The sequence below is a fragment of the Dama dama genome, chromosome 21, assembly GCF_033118175.1.
Source record: "Dama dama isolate Ldn47 chromosome 21, ASM3311817v1, whole genome shotgun sequence".
Lineage (NCBI taxonomy): Eukaryota > Metazoa > Chordata > Mammalia > Artiodactyla > Cervidae > Dama > Dama dama.
This window is the reverse complement of record NC_083701.1, coordinates 28068233-28085394: the sequence shown is the minus strand read 5'-3', so window position 1 is coordinate 28085394 and position 17162 is coordinate 28068233. Positions and strand designations below refer to the sequence as shown.

General features: G+C 42.5%; 1 non-coding gene across 1 annotated transcript; it reads right to left on the bottom strand.

Annotated features, from left to right (window-relative positions):
- Window positions 1–11827: 11827 nt before the first annotated feature.
- Window positions 11828–11956, bottom strand: LOC133042908 (small nucleolar RNA SNORA70). The gene has a single exon (XR_009689612.1). It is a non-coding gene; the product is annotated as a small nucleolar RNA SNORA70 (small nucleolar RNA).
- Window positions 11957–17162: the final 5206 nt, after the last annotated feature.

Below are 17162 nucleotides of genomic sequence, written 5' to 3'. Positions count from 1 at the left end.
AGCACTAAATTCCTTCATTCAGAGATATCTGGTTTTCTTTAATTAACAATCATCTTTTGACCTTCAGACTACCTGCCCTTTGTTGCAAAACTTCCATATAACCTGGCTCTCCCCTTCCCCGACCTCGGTTCTCTCAGGGTTACTTGAGATGCTGCCTCCTGGACTTGAAGTCCTAAACATTCCTGCCAAATAAAACGTAACTCTCAGCTTTTATGTTGTGAATATTTTTTTTAAGTCGACAAGAGAAAGATTTTTCACTCCTTAGAAACAGAAATATCATTATTATTTAGCTTGTACCTTTATTCAAATTTTCTTCTAAAATTCCATGTAACATTTTCACTCTCACAGCTTAAAATTAGCGGAAATATTTTGCAGTAATGAATCAGGAACACTAGAGGTCAGGAGAGAACCGGCTAACCTGACGTTTAACAGGCTGTGTAAACATTCAGCGTTTTAGGGTAGTAAATTTTATTTGGCTTCCTGACGCAAAGAGCTGACTTACTGGAAAAGACCCTAATGATGGGAAAGATTGAAGAGGAGAAGGGGGTGACAGAGGATGAGATGGTTGATGGCATCACTGACTCAGTGGACACGAGTTTGCAAACTCTGGGAGATAGTGAAGCACAGGGAAGCCTGGCTTGCTATAGTCCTCGGAGTTGCAGACATTCAGACAGCACTGAACGACTGAACAACGACAGGATTCTATGGGTCATTTGGTTGGGGTGGGTAGTGAGTTAACACCCAGGCGCCCTGCCTGAGGCCCAGGTACTTCTGGAGCAAACCAACAAGGCGCTGAATTCATGCAGAGGGGCTTAATTCAATTTTGCATCTGTGAACGGTGGGAATTAGGGGCTCCTTTCCAATTTTATGGTGCTGTGTAGCTTTTGGGATTATTGTAGGAGTGTGTCTCAGCCTTTGTTTTTGTCTTTAACACACCAAAAACATTTTGTATTGGGGTATAGCCAATTAACAAAGTTGTGGTAGTTTCAGATGAACAGCAGAGGGACTCAGCCATACATATACATGTTTCTGTTCTCCCCCAAACACTCATTGAGCAGAGTTCCATGTGCTATACAATAGGTCTTTGTTGGTTATCCATTTTAAATATAGCAGTTGGTACATGACTGTCCCAAAGTAGAGTATGGTGTGGAGTTAGCACCTAATTTTTATTCCATATTTGCAGGGTTTTTTATTTAGCATCTTTATCAAATAATCATTTTCCCCTACTTATTTACAAGTCTGTCTAATATATTAAATTATTGTAAATGCTATTTTGTACTATTTTGTTTCCTTGATTTCTTCTTATTCTTTTTTTTTCCTTTTTCTTTTTTTTTTTTTTCCTTTTTTCTTTTTTTAATTGGAGGACAATTGCTTTACAATGTTGTGGTTTCTGCTGTACATCAACATGAATCAGTCATAATTATATATGTTTATATATACCCCTGCCTCTTGAGCCTTTCTCCCATCTCACCCCTCTAGGTTGTCACAGAGCATCAGGTTGGTGCAAGTCTCCCTATGTTTATTATGGCAGTAGTACTAATTTAGTTATAATGGCTTTGTAATATATTTTAATGTGTGGCTAATCTTTTAATTGTTTTTTTTGAATAATTTGATATCATTTCCTTTTTTATAGTAGATTAATTTGAGGATTGAAAAAAACTCAGATTTACAGCATTTAGCTTTTTTTCATAATGCAGTATACAATGCATCTTTTATACCTCTTAATTTAGTTAAGTAGTTTCATTTCTTATGAGGAGTTTTCTTAGGTATTTCCTTGTCTTTTACTATTGCTCAGTGGAGTTTATTTATCTACTTTCTTAAATGCAAAGTTTTAAACATACGTCTCTTAAACTCATCAGAATGGGATGTATTTTAAAATTTTTACTTGATTTTTTAAAAATTATTTATTTATTTTCGGCTCCTCTGGGTCTTCGTTGCTGCACGTGGGCTATCCCTAGTTGTCGTGAGTGGGGGTTGCTCTTCACTGCAGCGCACAGGCTTCTGGTTGCGGCGGCTTCTCTTGTTGGAGACCACAGGCTCTAGGTGCTCAGGGCTACAGTAGTTGCAGTTCATGGGCTTACTTGCTCCCCAGAAGGTGGAATCTTCCCAGACCAGGGATCGAACCCATGTGCCCTGCATTGGCAGGCAAATTCTCATCTGCTGTGCCACCAGGGAATTCCTGGATGTATTTTTAAATTTTTAACAGCATCTAAAAAAATTGTTTTGGAAAGAGTAATAGGTACTTGGCATACTGGCAGTCCACTCACATTTGTCTGTGAACTTTGTACCTGTTCTTTTCACTGAGCCATTTATAAATTCTAGTAAATTTTTAATTGATTCTTGAGGGCTTATTACATTTTACTTATATAGAATGTATGTATAAATATCTATAATTATATTATGCATAAATATAGCAGTGTTATTAATTTACCTTTTCTTTTTATACATATATGTATATATGCATTTTCCACATTCAATATGTGGATTCTTTCCTAGAAATAGAGTTGAATGTGCATGTTAAATGAATGAGAGCTGAATTAATTGGATTTTTCAATAGTGCAATTAAAGTAGCATGGTTAAAGTTTGCAGACATCTGCATGTGTGTGTGTGTGTGTGTGTGTGTGTGTGTGTGTGTGTTAAGTCATTTCAGTCATGTCCTACTCTTTGAGACTGTATGGACTGTAGCCCGCCAGGTTCCTCTGTCCATGAGATTCTCTAGGCAAGAATACTGGAGTGCGTTGCCGTGCCCTCCTCCAGGGAATCTTCCCGACCCAGGGGTTAAACCCACATATCTTACATATCCTGCATTTGTCGGTGGGTTCTTTACCACTAGTGCCACCTGGGAAGCCCTTACAGATGTCTACTTTACATAAATAAAAGCATTCCAAGACTTGATAGAGTGGTCACAGCCTGTAATTTTCTGGATGGCATTTTCTCAAACCAGCTATTTACAGGTACGATCAGATGTGTGTAGATTCTTTTTGCTCCAGTACTATAATTAAGCTTTTACCTTTTCTTTCAAAGGTAAGGGTCTTTCAAACAGAAGGGTCTGACAAACTATGTAGTGCTTATAGGGCCTCCTAGAAGCCACACATATAATGCCTTTGTGTTGAACTGTAGTTTAAAGAAAGAACTGAGGCTGTGCTAGTGAACGTGTATCAAGATATTACACCTCAGGCCTCATCACTTCTCATTAAGGCCTTGAGAATTCTATGAACCTTGCCAGGTCTCTGCCTTGGGTCATTTTAATGTGTTTCCCTTCCAAAGTCTGACTGTTAATTTTGATTTTTTTCCCTCTGTAGGAGTTCCTGTATTGTTATGATATAAAAGTCATTCACTTTCCCTTTTGTAATAGAAAATTTCTGTTTTACAAAGTTTTTGTTTTGAAATATTCTGTCTTAAATGAAAACTTGCAACTGTTATACCAAGAATTCCTGTATATCCTTCACACAGATGGCCCACTTGTTAACATTTTACACATTTGTATTTTCACTCTCTTTCTCTGCTTTGTGTATACATGTGTGCAAGTAGGTGTATACATGCACCCACACATATACTTTTCTAACTACATGAGATTAAATTGCAGGTGTGTTGATTCTAATCCCTAAATATGGACTTCCCAGATGGTGCTAGTGGTAAAAAACCTGCCTGCCAATGCAGGAGCCTTAAGAGATGCAGGTTCGATCCGTGGGTTGGGAAGATTCCTGGAGGAGGGCATGGCAACCCACTTCAGTATTCTTGCCTGGAGAATCCCCATGGACAGAGTAACCTGGTGGGCTATAGTCCATCAACATTGAGTTGGTCAAAATGTCCATAACATCTTATGGGAACACCTGAACAGACTTTTTGGCTAGCCCAATAATTTAATATATATTTTCTAAAAACAGGACTATTTTCTTAAATAATACTGTGTAATTGTCACACCAACAGACTTTGTCAAAATGTTGCCAATTGTTCTGCTATCCTTTGTATGGCAAATGAAGAAAAATGGGGGGCCTGGGATCTAATCCAGAATCACATGGACATGCCATCGTTAATGTCTTCTTAGTATCCTTTAGCCTCTTCCTCAGTCTTTGCCTTGCATGTGTGAGTGCTAAGTTGGTTCATTCGTGTCCGACCCTTTGTGACCCTATGGACTGTAGCCCACCAGGCTCCTGTTTCATGACCTTAAGTTTGTGAAGACTGTAGGTGAATTATTTTGTGGAAGCTTTCTTTAATTGTAAAAAATCCTAAGTCTTCAACTAATTCCAAAGACATGAATTTTAACTTGCAATCGAGTTCTTGTTACCTTAATTTTCCAAGATGTAACCTGAAGTCTTTTACCTCCTAATTATGACAAAAGAAGTCAGTGTACAAAGGCACAAACATGGGGAGGGAATTGACATTTGCTGGGTACCTGCAAAGTCGCTGGACTGAGCAGTGACACACATCTCATTTAATCAGCACATCCGTCCTGTTGCATGCATGACTATTACTGCTACCCCACCTTTTGTAAATGAGGAAAGAAACGCTCAGATATTGTAACCTGCTCGTAAGTAAGATAATATTGAGAGTAACTCTGAATGTGGGCATAGAAGCCCAGTCCTTAGATAGGTGAACAAATAGCCAAGTAAAAGGGAAATTCAGGTGGATGTCATCTTTGAGCATTTAACTTTTCTATTTCAACCACATATTATCAGCAAAAACAAACAAAAAAACTGTAATGATGAAAAAAATCCTAGGGTGAGAGTTTGATCCCTCCACTGCAAAGACCTCTACTAATTAATTCATCTGACTAGTGCCCACAGAATCCAGTCACTTCTCACCACTCTTGCCACCCCTTCTGTGGTCAAAGTCATCCCCATCTCTCACCACGAGTATTGCAACAGTCTCCGTATCCACCACCTGTTCCTACTGTTGCTCCTCCAAGAGTCTCTTGCTTAATAAAGGAGCCAGAGTGATTCTCTTATATCACTTTTTTTTAGATTCTACATATAAGTGATATCATATGATATTTATCTTTGTGGGGCTTAGTTCACTTAGTATGATTATCTCTAGTTCCATCTATGTTGCTGCAAATGGCATTATTTCATTCTTTTTCATGACTGAATAATATTCCATTTTATATATGTACCACATCTTTATCCATTCCTCTATCCATCGTGATTCTTTTTTTATATATTTTAAAAACTTATTTATTTTTTAATTGAAGGATAATTGCTTTACAGAATTTTGTTGTTTTCTGCCAAACCTCAACATGAATCAGCCGTCAGTATACATGTATCCTCTCCCTTTTGAACCTCCCTCCCATCTCCCTTCCATCCCACCCCTCTAGGTTGATACAGGGTTTTTTTTTTTTTTTTTTAAAAGAATTATTTATTTATTTATTTGGCCTTGTTGAGTCTTAGTTGTGGCACTTGGGGTCTGTAGGTTCCAGAGCGCATGGACTTAGTTGCTCAGTGGCATGTAGGATCCTAATTCCCTGACCAAGAATTGAACCCATGTCCCCTGTGTTGCAAGGCAGATTCTTAACCACTGGGCCGCCAGGGAAGTCCCCACAGTGATTCTTGAGAAACCTGCATGCGTGCTCAGTTGCTTAGTCGTGTCTGACTCTTTGTGACCCCACAGACTGTCGCCCAGCAGACTCCTCTGTCCATGGGATTCTCCATGCAAGAACACTGGAGTGGGTTGCCATGCTCTCCTCTAGGAAACCTGGGCCCCCTCATACTACTCTTCTGCTCAGAACTCTTCAGCTACTTCCTAACTCACTCAGAGTACCAGCTGACCTTATGTACTGGCCTCTGAGGTCTCAGGGATCTGACATCATCTCTATCCTCACTCCACACTGGCCACCAGCTGTCCCGACCTCGTTTCTGGGTCTTCCTGTCCCAGCTGGTTCCACACATGAGCTTCGCACTCAAGCTCTCTGGTCTGAAATGCACTCTCCCTCCTGCCACCCACCTCTGAGCTCCTGGCTGACACCCTGCCTTCCTTCCTTCCTTTCAATCTTTACTAAAATGTCACCATCTGAACGATCCTCTCCTGATCAAGCTACATAAAACTATAACTCTTGTTTTAGCACTGCCTCCTCTCATTTCCTGTTTTATTTGGCTCCACAGCATATTTTTCTGTCTGATGTTGCTTTATTTTCTTGCTCGTGTCATTATTTTCTGCATTGTCACTTACAACATAATTCACATGAAAGTGAGGACTGCTTTGGGCTTCCCAGATGGCGCTAGTAGTAAAGAACTTGCCTGCCAATGCAGGAGACATAGGAGACTCGAGTTTGATCTCTGGGTCAGGAAGATTCCCTGGAGGAGGGCATGACAACCCATTCCAATACTCTTGCCTGGAGAATTCCATGGACAGAGGAGCCTGGCATGCTATAGTCCAAGGGTCACACAGAATTGGACATGACTGAAGTGACTTAGCATGCATCACCTAGAACATAATTTACATGTAGGTGAGGACTATTTTTGTCCTATATCACTGCGTGCGGTTGATGCTGACTAAATAACCAATGAAGGGCTGTATGTTCAATGCTGAAAAACTCCTGACTGGGCTGAACTTTGGTATACAATTCACCAGTAATGGACTTCAGGGATGAAATTCAGTGTATTTTCTTAAATTTTATTTATTTGGTTGTGTTGAGTCTTAGTTGTGGTGTGTGGGATCTTTTGTTGTGGTGCACAGGCTTTGTCGCCCAGTGGCATGTGGGATCTTAGTTCCTGGACCAGGGATTGAGTCCGGGTATTCTGCATTGCAAGATGATTCTTAACCACTGGACGGTCAGGGAAGTCCTGAATTCCTGTATTTTAAATGGAAATTCTGACTATACTTCACTTTTGTTTTATGCATGCATTTTGCAACTTCATTCCCTGAGTGAGTTGACTCCACTATAGAAGACCATGGCCATGTGGCCCCTTTCATAAAATAAAGAAAAAAACCTGGCAATTCAAAGTTCTGTAAAGCCTCTGATGACCATTGGTAAGTAAATACTGGTGTCAAGTGCCTCAGACATCAAATATACTGAAAAGTGTCCTGGGTTCATTTTCAATTTGAATAATTCAGTAAGTTTCAATTTGTTTCAATAAGTTGAAATAAGTTTCAATTTGAATAATTCAACCCCCTCAAACATGAAGCTTTCTTGCTTGCAACTCAAAACCCATGTCAGCCCAGCACCATACACAGAAAAGAACAAATCCAACTCCATAAAGCACTGAGGAGTAATAACTGATGTTTTCATTCTGTTTTTTTATGAGGCTACAGAAGAGGCAGAGGGTGCACAGTCACAAATACACTAAGATTTCCTACCACTCTCTGTAGCTATCATTCATCTTTAAAGTTCTGTGGTCACTCCAATCTTCTTCCCTTTCTGCTCAGACTTTTTCCTCTTTCTCCTCAGTCACCCATCCTGCCCCCAGTCTTCTTTCTTCCATGCATCTCATGACATTTGTAGATCAGTGATAACTAATGTAGATCATGAAGCTTTTCTCTTTTTTTTGGCAACAACCCTGCTTCCACACTGGGCACAATAAAGGGGGAGAAGGGGGAAGGAGGATTTTCCTCTCCCTCAGGCACAGGCTGGGCTCCTCCATTGCTGGTGGTTGTTTAGTTGCTCAGTCGTGTCTTTTTGCAACCCCATGACTGTAGCCCACCAGGCTCCTCTGTCCATGGGTTTCCCAGGCAAGAATATTGGAGTAGGTTGCCATTTACTTCTCCATGGGATCTTCCTGACCCAGGGATCAAACCCGAGTCTCCTGCACTGGCAAGCGGATTCTTTACCACTGAGCCCAGAGGGAAGCCCATCTCTGGTAGTAGAGTGGATTCTCGCTCTTCTTAGCTGTGCTCACTGCCCCTGGCTCTTGCCCTTCAGCTTGCACCACATTTGCATGAACTCCTGAAGAGCATCGAGGACGAACATGTGAACATCCCCTGCCGACAATTAAGCATGCAACAGGCTGAGCCTTCACCACGCCCATCTAATTGTGGTTCATTTGTCTAATACTAACATGCTCTCAGATCTACACAAGCCATCTGCTTTCTCCCCAGATTCACTGAGCCCTGATGCATTAAGTATCTGTAACACCATTTCTCTCCTTGTCATTAAAGATGGGTATGTGCTATGCTTAGTCGATCAGTCATGTCTGACTCTTTGCGACCCCAGGAACTGTAGCCCGCCAGGCTCCTCCTCTGTCCATGAGGATTCGCCAGGCAAGAATACCGGAGTGGATTGCCATTCCCTTCTCCAGGGGATCTTCCCAGCCCAGGGATTGAACCTAGGTCTCCCGCATTGCAGGTGGATTGAGACACCAGGGAAGCCCAAAGATGAGTATGTGCTCGTGTAAATACCAACTGGAAGGGGTGAGTCCTTCCTCAGGTTTGTCCATTGTGCTGTTTGCTCTGTTATTATTGTGGGTTAGTCTACTTTTGGCACAATTTTACAGTGTCATCGGAGTTCTACATTAATATTTAGATCTCACATGACAGATTTAATGATCTTAGTTCACACCCCAGTGACGCAGGCTTAATTTTATGGTTCACTTGTTTTTGCTGTTTACTTTCCCGAGTTTCAGCCAAACTAAAGAAACTATGAAAACAGAGTCCGATGACCCATGAAAGAAAATGCCACCTTTCTTGGAAAAAGAAAACCTGGATTCTTCTAGGTTGGCACCTTAGGGAGGGACTCTGCATGTGGGGCTGTGTAGGAAGTGTAGACCCCGGCGCCTCGGCTCCTCCCCACGTGATACCTGAGTCACCCTGGCTTCACAGATGCGTCCTGACCTTGGAGGCGTTTACTAAAAGGAAGAATGGGACCTCTTCTCCCAGTAGCCCATGGCACTGCTGACTGAAGATGAAAACATTTTGTTTATTTATTACCAACTTGAATTTTCCTGAGCCGATCATACAAGGAGAGTCTACAAAGTCTTCTCCTTTGGTCTGTGTCCCCAGCCCCCCAGCTCTCCCTCCCCGAAACAACCAGTGTAACTGGTTTCTCTGCATCTTCCAGGCTGAGACAAATACAGGATATGGTTTCCCTCTTCCCCTTTCACCAATGCGTGATAGAACATGGCACACACCACCACGAGTGACTGCCCCCGGCTGTGTCTTAGAACTACTCCAGCACGCAGAGTTCCTCGTTCTTTTCTCTCCGTTTTTAATACTTTATTTCCTTATTTTTTGCTGTGCTGGGCCTTGATTGTTGCACTCTGGTTTTCTCCAGGTGCGGCCAGCGGGGCTACTCTTTAGTTGGCAGTGTGTGGGCTTCTCATTGCTGTGGCTTCTCTTGTTGCAGAGCTCAAGCTCAGTAATTGTGATGCATGGACTTAGCCGCTCTGAGACCTGTGGAATCCTCCCAGACCAGGGATTGAACCCGTGTGCCCTGCATTGGCAGGTGGACTCTATCCACTGCGCCACCTTCATTATAGAAAAGAAGTCCCTCTTTCTTTTCTGTAATGACCACTGCATGGCTCTACAGTAATTCATTTAGCCAGTTTCCAAGCACTTGCTTTGTGTCCAGTCTTTTCCTATTACCAAAACTGCTTCAATAAAAATAGTGAAGAACAACTTTTTTGCACATATGTGGCATCTCTAAGACAATTTTCTAGAAATTGCTGGGTCGATGAATAGGTGCATCTTTAAGATTAGTACCTAGAGCCAAATTTGCACTAAATATTTTAATTCATACCCTCCACCCCAGCACATACAAGTAACGTACATACATTCAGCAAGAGTTTACAAAAGGCTTGGGAGCAATGTAAGGAGATAAACCTAGTAACCTAAATTTAGATAGCCCTTTATGAGCTGTGACTCACTCTTTATTTTTTAATTAAAGTTTTTAAGAGTAATTTTTGGCTTTGCTGCAAGACTTGTGAGATCTTGATTCCTGAGCTGGGATTAAAACTGAGACGCTGAAGTCTGGACCACTGGACCTTCAGGGACTCCTTCCCTCTTCTTTAGTTTGTGGTCCGTTAAAGGGTCCAGAAACCCTTCCTGACTATAACTGCTTGGGCAGAGCAGAACCTCTCAGCAAGGTTGGGGAGTTGTTTTTATTCCCCTCAACTTTTGCACATCCTTCAACTTCTCTGGGCCAGAAGGTAATACAAGATGCCTTAGGTAATAAAAGTCAGGAAATAGTCTACTGCTCTTCCTATCTCCATCGTCCCAGCACCAACATCTGGCCCAACTAGGTCTGATGTCCAAGGCTGAGTGTGAGGAGCAGGTGGGTAGCAAAGACACTGAGGAGACCACACAGTTCTCTGTTGTTGTTTGGTCTCTTAGCTGTGTCCGACTCTTTGTGACCCCATGGGCTGCAGCACGCGAGGCTTCCCTGTACATCACTGTCCTCCAGAGCTTGCTCAAACTCATGTCCATTGAGTCTGTGATGAAGTCCTGGAAGGTGGAAAAGGGAGAAGGGATGAGGAGGGAGAGTTTTCTCTCTGGAGAGGGAGGCTCTATACTTCCCTGGATGTGTTGTGGATGATGTCACTGTTGGCTTGTATATATTCATAGGGCTGTGGAAAGATGCCATTGAAGATAGTCTCTATTTTTCTATGGGATCTTAAAAGTTGAAGATAATTTCCTTGGTTCCCAGTCCTTGAATTTTATTAATTATTGGTGAAATTCTAATACAACAACTACTAATTACAATGAAAAAAAAACCACTGAACAAAACTATCTGTAATAAAAGATGGTCAGGCAGCGTTTGCTATGTGGTTATCACATGTGCTTGGATGCTAAGTGGCTTCAGTGGTGTCGGACTGTTTGCGACCTTATGGACTGTAGCCGTCAGGCTCGTCTGTCCATGGGATTCTCCAGGCAAAAATGCTGGAGTGGGTTGCCATGCCCTCCTCCAGGGGATCTTCCTGACCCAGGGATTGAACCCACATCTCCTGCATTGGCAGGCAAGTTCTTTACCACTAGTGCCACCTGGGAAGCCTATGGTTATTATATTCCTTTCCTTCCCTTTCTGGGCCACAGCTCAAATCTCTTCTCTGCTTTCCTTGCTGTTTGGTGAGGTCCTTGTGACTACGTTCTGGGCAGAGGAAAGTAGGAGAAGTCCCAGACTCCGTTTCCAGGCCCAGCCCCTAAAAATCCCCCCCACCATGCCCCCATGTCATCACTTTTTCTTTCTTTCTTTCTTCGATTGACCAGCTGGAGGTGAAAGGCTTCCAGGCTTTAGGTCACAGGAAAGCCAGAGCACAGAATGAGCCTGGGGCCTGAATTCTTCTTTAAGAGAGCAGCTCAGGAAAGCCTAAGATTTGTAGCCTCCAACTTGTCAACTAAACACCACCACCAACAAAATGGGACACTAGTTCTCTCCTCGGACTGATCTCTTCTGGCAGGTGACTGTAACATCCAGATACATACGTGCTTCCAGGTAAGAAGGCATGAAAGTAGGATTCAACTTCACAGTAGAGCTTTCCCCAGCTTAATTTATTTATTAACAGGAAAGTAGGATGTATTGGTGGGCACGAGTAAGGAGGGGCCAGTGCCAAGCCTCTCATGAGTGCAGGGCCCGCCATTGGTCCAGAGGGCCAGGATTAGGGATTGACCCCGCAGTCATCTGGGATGCGCTGCTTTTCTGCCACCATGTTTTCAAATTCATTCACATTCAACTCCACTTTCTTGGAGATTTAGATCTTCTGATACCTGAGGATCTTGAACTTGGCCCTGCGAAGGGCCTCAATCACATGCTCCTTGCTGTGATTGCAACTTGGTGTGGATGGACATTACAACTTGGCCAATGTGGACTCTGGCCACTGTGCCCTGGGGTTTCCCAAAGGTGCATACTTGTCTGGAGCATAGACTGGGGATAGCATGCCAGTCAGCAATGCCCAATGGAAGGGGTTGTCTGCAAGGTCTCTCAGGGCAACCTGTACAGGCAACAGGCTGCCTACATCCAGGGAGGCTGCTCTTTGCAGCCATGCCCCAACTTTAAATAAAAAAAATTTTATCCCAGATTAGAAGAAGGGCTCAGATAATTCTGCATGAAACTTGAGTGAAAGTCATTCAGTGTCCAACTCTTTGCGACCCTGTGGACTATAGACTCCATGGGGTTCTCCAGGCCAGAATGCTGCAGTGGGTAGCCTTTCCCTTCTCCAGGGGATCTTCCCAACTCATGGATCAAACCCAGGTCTCCTGCATTGCAGGTGGATTCTTTACCAGCTGAGCTATCAGGGTAGCCCCCAAACTTCTTGGAATAAAAACCAAAATAGAAGTCTACTCTGCAAACTAGAAGGTACTTCTAAGAGTAGTAAACTCTAGGTCAGTGGCCCCTACCCTCAGACCATGAGGGTTAGAGCCGGTGTAAGTCATGGCCCTAAGAACAGCTTCTTGGCTTTCAGCAAGGGCAAGGAAGAGGGAGAAGGGGGGTGTTGAAAGGGGCAGAACAGTGAGGGAAGGCTCATGTTTGTGGGGACTCACTAATATGTCAGGGCCTGTGTTGACTACTTTCCATGTATTTTCTCACTTAACAACCAAATGGGGTTGGTGTCAGCCTCCTTTACGGGTGTGGGATATGGGGTTACCTTGAATAGCACCTCCTCATTAACTGCCCACTCCCCTATTCTCTGAAGATGTTTGCATACAACCCTGCCTGCAACACAGGGAAACATTTTTTCTTCCCAGGATCCTTATCCCTAAAGGAATTGTTCACTTAAGAGCTCCCAAAGCATTGCGTTAACTGATGATATCTAGTCTTCTTTAATTTCTTGTCACCATGACGACAAAGACAGAAATAGGCATCACTAATGCTGACACTTGAGTCAACCATTTTGGCTCTTGAAGATGCATGCTGTTCCTAGTATTTGCTGGTGTTACCCAAAGAGACAGTATTGGAGGTGACGTGACTCACCCCTGGGACTCTAGGCCCTTCACTGGCTTCACAGTGGGTATGTCTCCACTTGCATGACTTCAGTTCAGTTGCTCAGTTGTGTCTGACTCCTTGTGACCCCATGAATCACAGCACGCCAGGCCTCCCTGTCTATCACCAATTACTGGAGTTTACTCATACTCATGTCCATTGAGTCGGTGATGCCATCGAGCCATCTCATCCTCTGTCGTCCCCTTCTCCTCCTTCCCCCAATCCCTCCCAGCATCAGGGTCTTTTCAAATGAGTCAACTCTTCGCATGAGGTGGCCAGAGTACTGGAGTTTCAGCTTCAGCATCAGTCCTTCCAATGAACACCCAGGACTGATCTCCTTTAGGATGGACTGGTTGGATCTCTTTGCAGTCCAAGGGACTCTCAAGAGTCTTCTCCAATACCACAGTTCAAAAGCATCAATTTTTTGGTGCTCAGCTTTCTTCACAGTCCAACTCTCACATCCATACATGACCACTGGAAAAACCACAGCCCTGACTAGACGGACCTTTGTTGGCAAAGTAATGTCTCTGCTTTTTAATATGCTATCCAGGTTGGTCATAACTTGCCTTCCAGGGAGTAAGAGTCTTTTAATTTCAAGGCTCTAAATCTGGGGACTCCTCCCTGTTCCACACCTCCCAGCCTTTTCTCATATTTCTCTACCATACTTACTATACTCCAGCCATGGAGGGCTCAGTTAAGTTCCTTGCTGGCATCCACCTCCTTCCCAACCCAGTCTTTGCAGTTGCAATTAAATCAGAGGTGTCACTTGGCCACTCTCTCCAAGATACTCATTCCACGTCTGTTCACTCTCCACCACATCAATCTGCTTTGTGTTTTCATGGCACGAAACTCCAATACTTTGGCCACCTCATGTGAAGAGTCGACTCATTGGAAAAGACGCTATGCTGGGAGGGATTGGGGGCAGGAGGAGAAGGGGACGACAGAGGATGAGATGACTGGATGGCATCACCGACTCGATGGACATGAGTTTGAGTAAACTCTGGGAGTTGGTGATGGACAGGGAGGCCTGGAGTGCTTCGATTCATGGGGTCGCAAAGAGTCAGACACGACTGAGTGAATGAACTGAACTGAACTGAACTGAACCATAATGCGAATTCATTCTCAATGTGTTCATTGGTTTTCTCCAAGTTTACATACCATGTGATTGTTGGATTTGTCTTTGCTCAACAAGATGTGAGCTCCTAGAGGCCTGCTAGAGACCAAATCCCTGGAAGTTTTCCTTTGTCTTTAGGAAATGATATAATTGCAAATGACCGTCAGTCAGTATTTCTTCACTGTCTCTGGTAAGAAGGAAGACTTCCCAGACAAACACTGGTAAATGTTACTGAAGCCCTTAGAGTTGGAGCAAAGATCTAGCTGACTCCCCAGACCATAACCGTTTAGGACACAGAGAATCATAATGTGAACTCCTTGGATGGAGCAATCATGGCTGTCTGGCTCAAGGCAATACCAGTGTCCCTCCCAGAGTCTGGCACATTATAAATGTTCAATATCTACTTGTTGAAAGATTAAATAAAACTGCAATAAGATCATTCCTCTGGGTGAATTTGGAGGATCTCAGAGGATGGGAGAGGTGCCAGAAAATGGGCCATCCAAGTGAGAATTTTCAAAAAAGTGAAAGAAAGCAGATTTCACAAATCTTAAACTGATGCATTTAGTGACAATCCCAAGGAAGACACTAAGATGTAACTTATAAAATCTTGTAAAAATCAATTGTGGTCTTTAATAACTAATCTAAATTCAAGTCAGATATATTATTTCTTTTTCATAAAATTAATATATTAGACTACTCTAGAGAGGTCAAGAAAATGATGAATCTGGCTTTCAGAATGGTACTTTACCTAAAAGTAGTGCATCATCCCAGATTCTCAGGAGGCATTTGAAGCCCGCCTGATGGGAATAGCGTGATAATTTGGCAGTAATCATTGTCTAACTTGCCTTATTCAACAATTTGTAGCCTCTGGGTAAAAAGACATTTGAGCATTTTGTAAGTCACATGAATCTGAGAAGAATAACCAATATAGTTTGGTTTAAAAAAATTTGAATTTAAAAGTATATAGTCATATTCAAATGATTGACTGAATCTAACAAAATTAAGTTTAATAAGAAGAGTCAATGTAAGTACCTGAAATTGAGTCTAATAAACCTATCGGAGGGTTTAAAGTAGAGGCAGGTTGGGGCATTTTCACTTAGCCGTAGTAGCATATGTTGAGGGGGGACTTTAACCTTATAACTCCAGGTAATTAATGGGAATAAACAGGGTCATATGATGGCCAGAAAGGCTAGCACGATTCATATTTATAAAACACTGAGGAATGCTCACAGTGTAGTAGGTGTAGTTAGGGTTCAACATGTAATTACAGAAGGAGGATCAAAATTTTTAGAGTATAGAAACACTGAGTCTGCCAAGGAGATCCAGAATCTTTGACAGAGTAAGTGCTCCGTAACTGTAAGTTGAGTAGGTTTTTAGGGAGATAACATTTGATTTGGGTCTTGAAGTTTGAGTAAAAATATATCTAGCCTTCAAGGCAATATGAGCATTCTACTTACAGTAAAGGGCTCCCAAATAATAGAAGCAAGAGAAGGCAGGGGAAACATATGGGCAAAAGCATGAAAGAGACATAGAAGGTATGCAAACGGGAATAGTATGAAGTGAGACTGATACTGTAGATGGGTCGGATAATGGAAGATCTTACATACCAAGCCGAGGAGTTTGGATCTCACTTTTTATATTTCACGATTTTTAGTAGGGTAACAAAACAATGTCAGGTTTATTACTTAGAACTATATTGAAAGCAGAATTTTTAGGGAAACATGGAAGTTCTAAGTCCCCTATGGAGGCTGTTAAATTAAAAGACCAAGGGCAGCAGCAGCGGGATTGGAGAGCTGGACTAAGAGATGATATTTGAGCTATTTTCACACATGTGAAAAAATAGACAAAAAGTAAAATTCAGCATATGCTTAGAGCAGGGAAAGGATACATGCTCGTCTGTTGCTTAAATTCGCAGCTGTGGGACATTCCCAGTGGTCCACTGGTTAAGACTTCATCTTCCAATGCAGGGGATGCGGGCTTGATCCCACATGCTTTTTGACCAGAACACCAAAACATAAAACAGAAGCAGTATTGTAAAAAGTTCGATAAAGATTTAAAAAGAATGGGCCACATCAAAAAGATCTTGAAAAAAAGTTCATTGCCATGACTAGGTTATAAGAATATCTTACGTGATTTCTATGTGTCCAGCTAGGAAGCATAAGAATTTAAAAGCCTATTTAAGGGAAAAGGCAATAAGATTAGCAATTTCAGTTTTTCTTCGTTTTGCTTGTAAGCCTCCTGGGGTTCTGAGACTTGGCTATACTCCTTTTTTTTTTTTTTTTTTTTTTTGGACAAATGGAAAAGGGGAAAAACATTATTTTTTAGGTTGTTTTATTTTAATCTCTGAGGGTAGAATCTGGATCATACCACTGAAACAAGCCCTTTCTTCACCTTTTAAGTTAACTTATTTTTAGAATTACAGAAATATTGCAAAAGTAGAGTTCCCATGTATCCCACTGCCCTTCCCTCTTTTTTTCTGAGCATGAACTCAAAACATGAGTTGCTCACTAGTCAGTTCCAAACAAATTCACTCACTGTTCTTGGTGAAGCCTGACTTGGGGACAGAATTCCAGGGCACAGGCTTCAGGCCAGATGCTTAATACTCTCTTATACAATGTTATTTCAATACTGTTATTTAACAGCATTGTCTTAAATAATCTCTCTGAAGATTACTCTGATGTTAAAGAGATTTTACTTCCTGATTGAGGTGGGGTGAAGGTATTTTTGGTAACCTGACCCAGAAACAGCACAGAAATCAACAGTGGGCAGGTCTCTGGGAAGGAAGGAGGGAGCAGGTGGGAGTTTAAGCAGAAGGGGCCCCCCGAGGCCACCCTTCTCCAGGGAAGTTGATTTTAGAACAACTCCAGGGCCTCTGGTACCTTGAGATGCACTTAAAAATTTTTATTTATTTATTTGGTTGTGTCGGGTTTTAGTTGTGGTATAGTAGCAGCTTCGTTGCTCCACGCCACCCGGGATGGGATCACAGTTCCCCAACCAGGGATTGAACCCATATGCCCTGGCAGATTCTTTACCGCTAGGACCACCAGGGAGATCCCTGAGATGTACCTTTAAGCTTTCTCTTTTGTTGCCAACCAAAATCTTGGCTTTCTCCGCCCACTGAAGCCAAATAAAAAATTATGGAGACAGAGTTTGGAGGTAATAGAAAGGTGGCTTTAATTCTCAGCTGGTGGAGAGGGGAACACA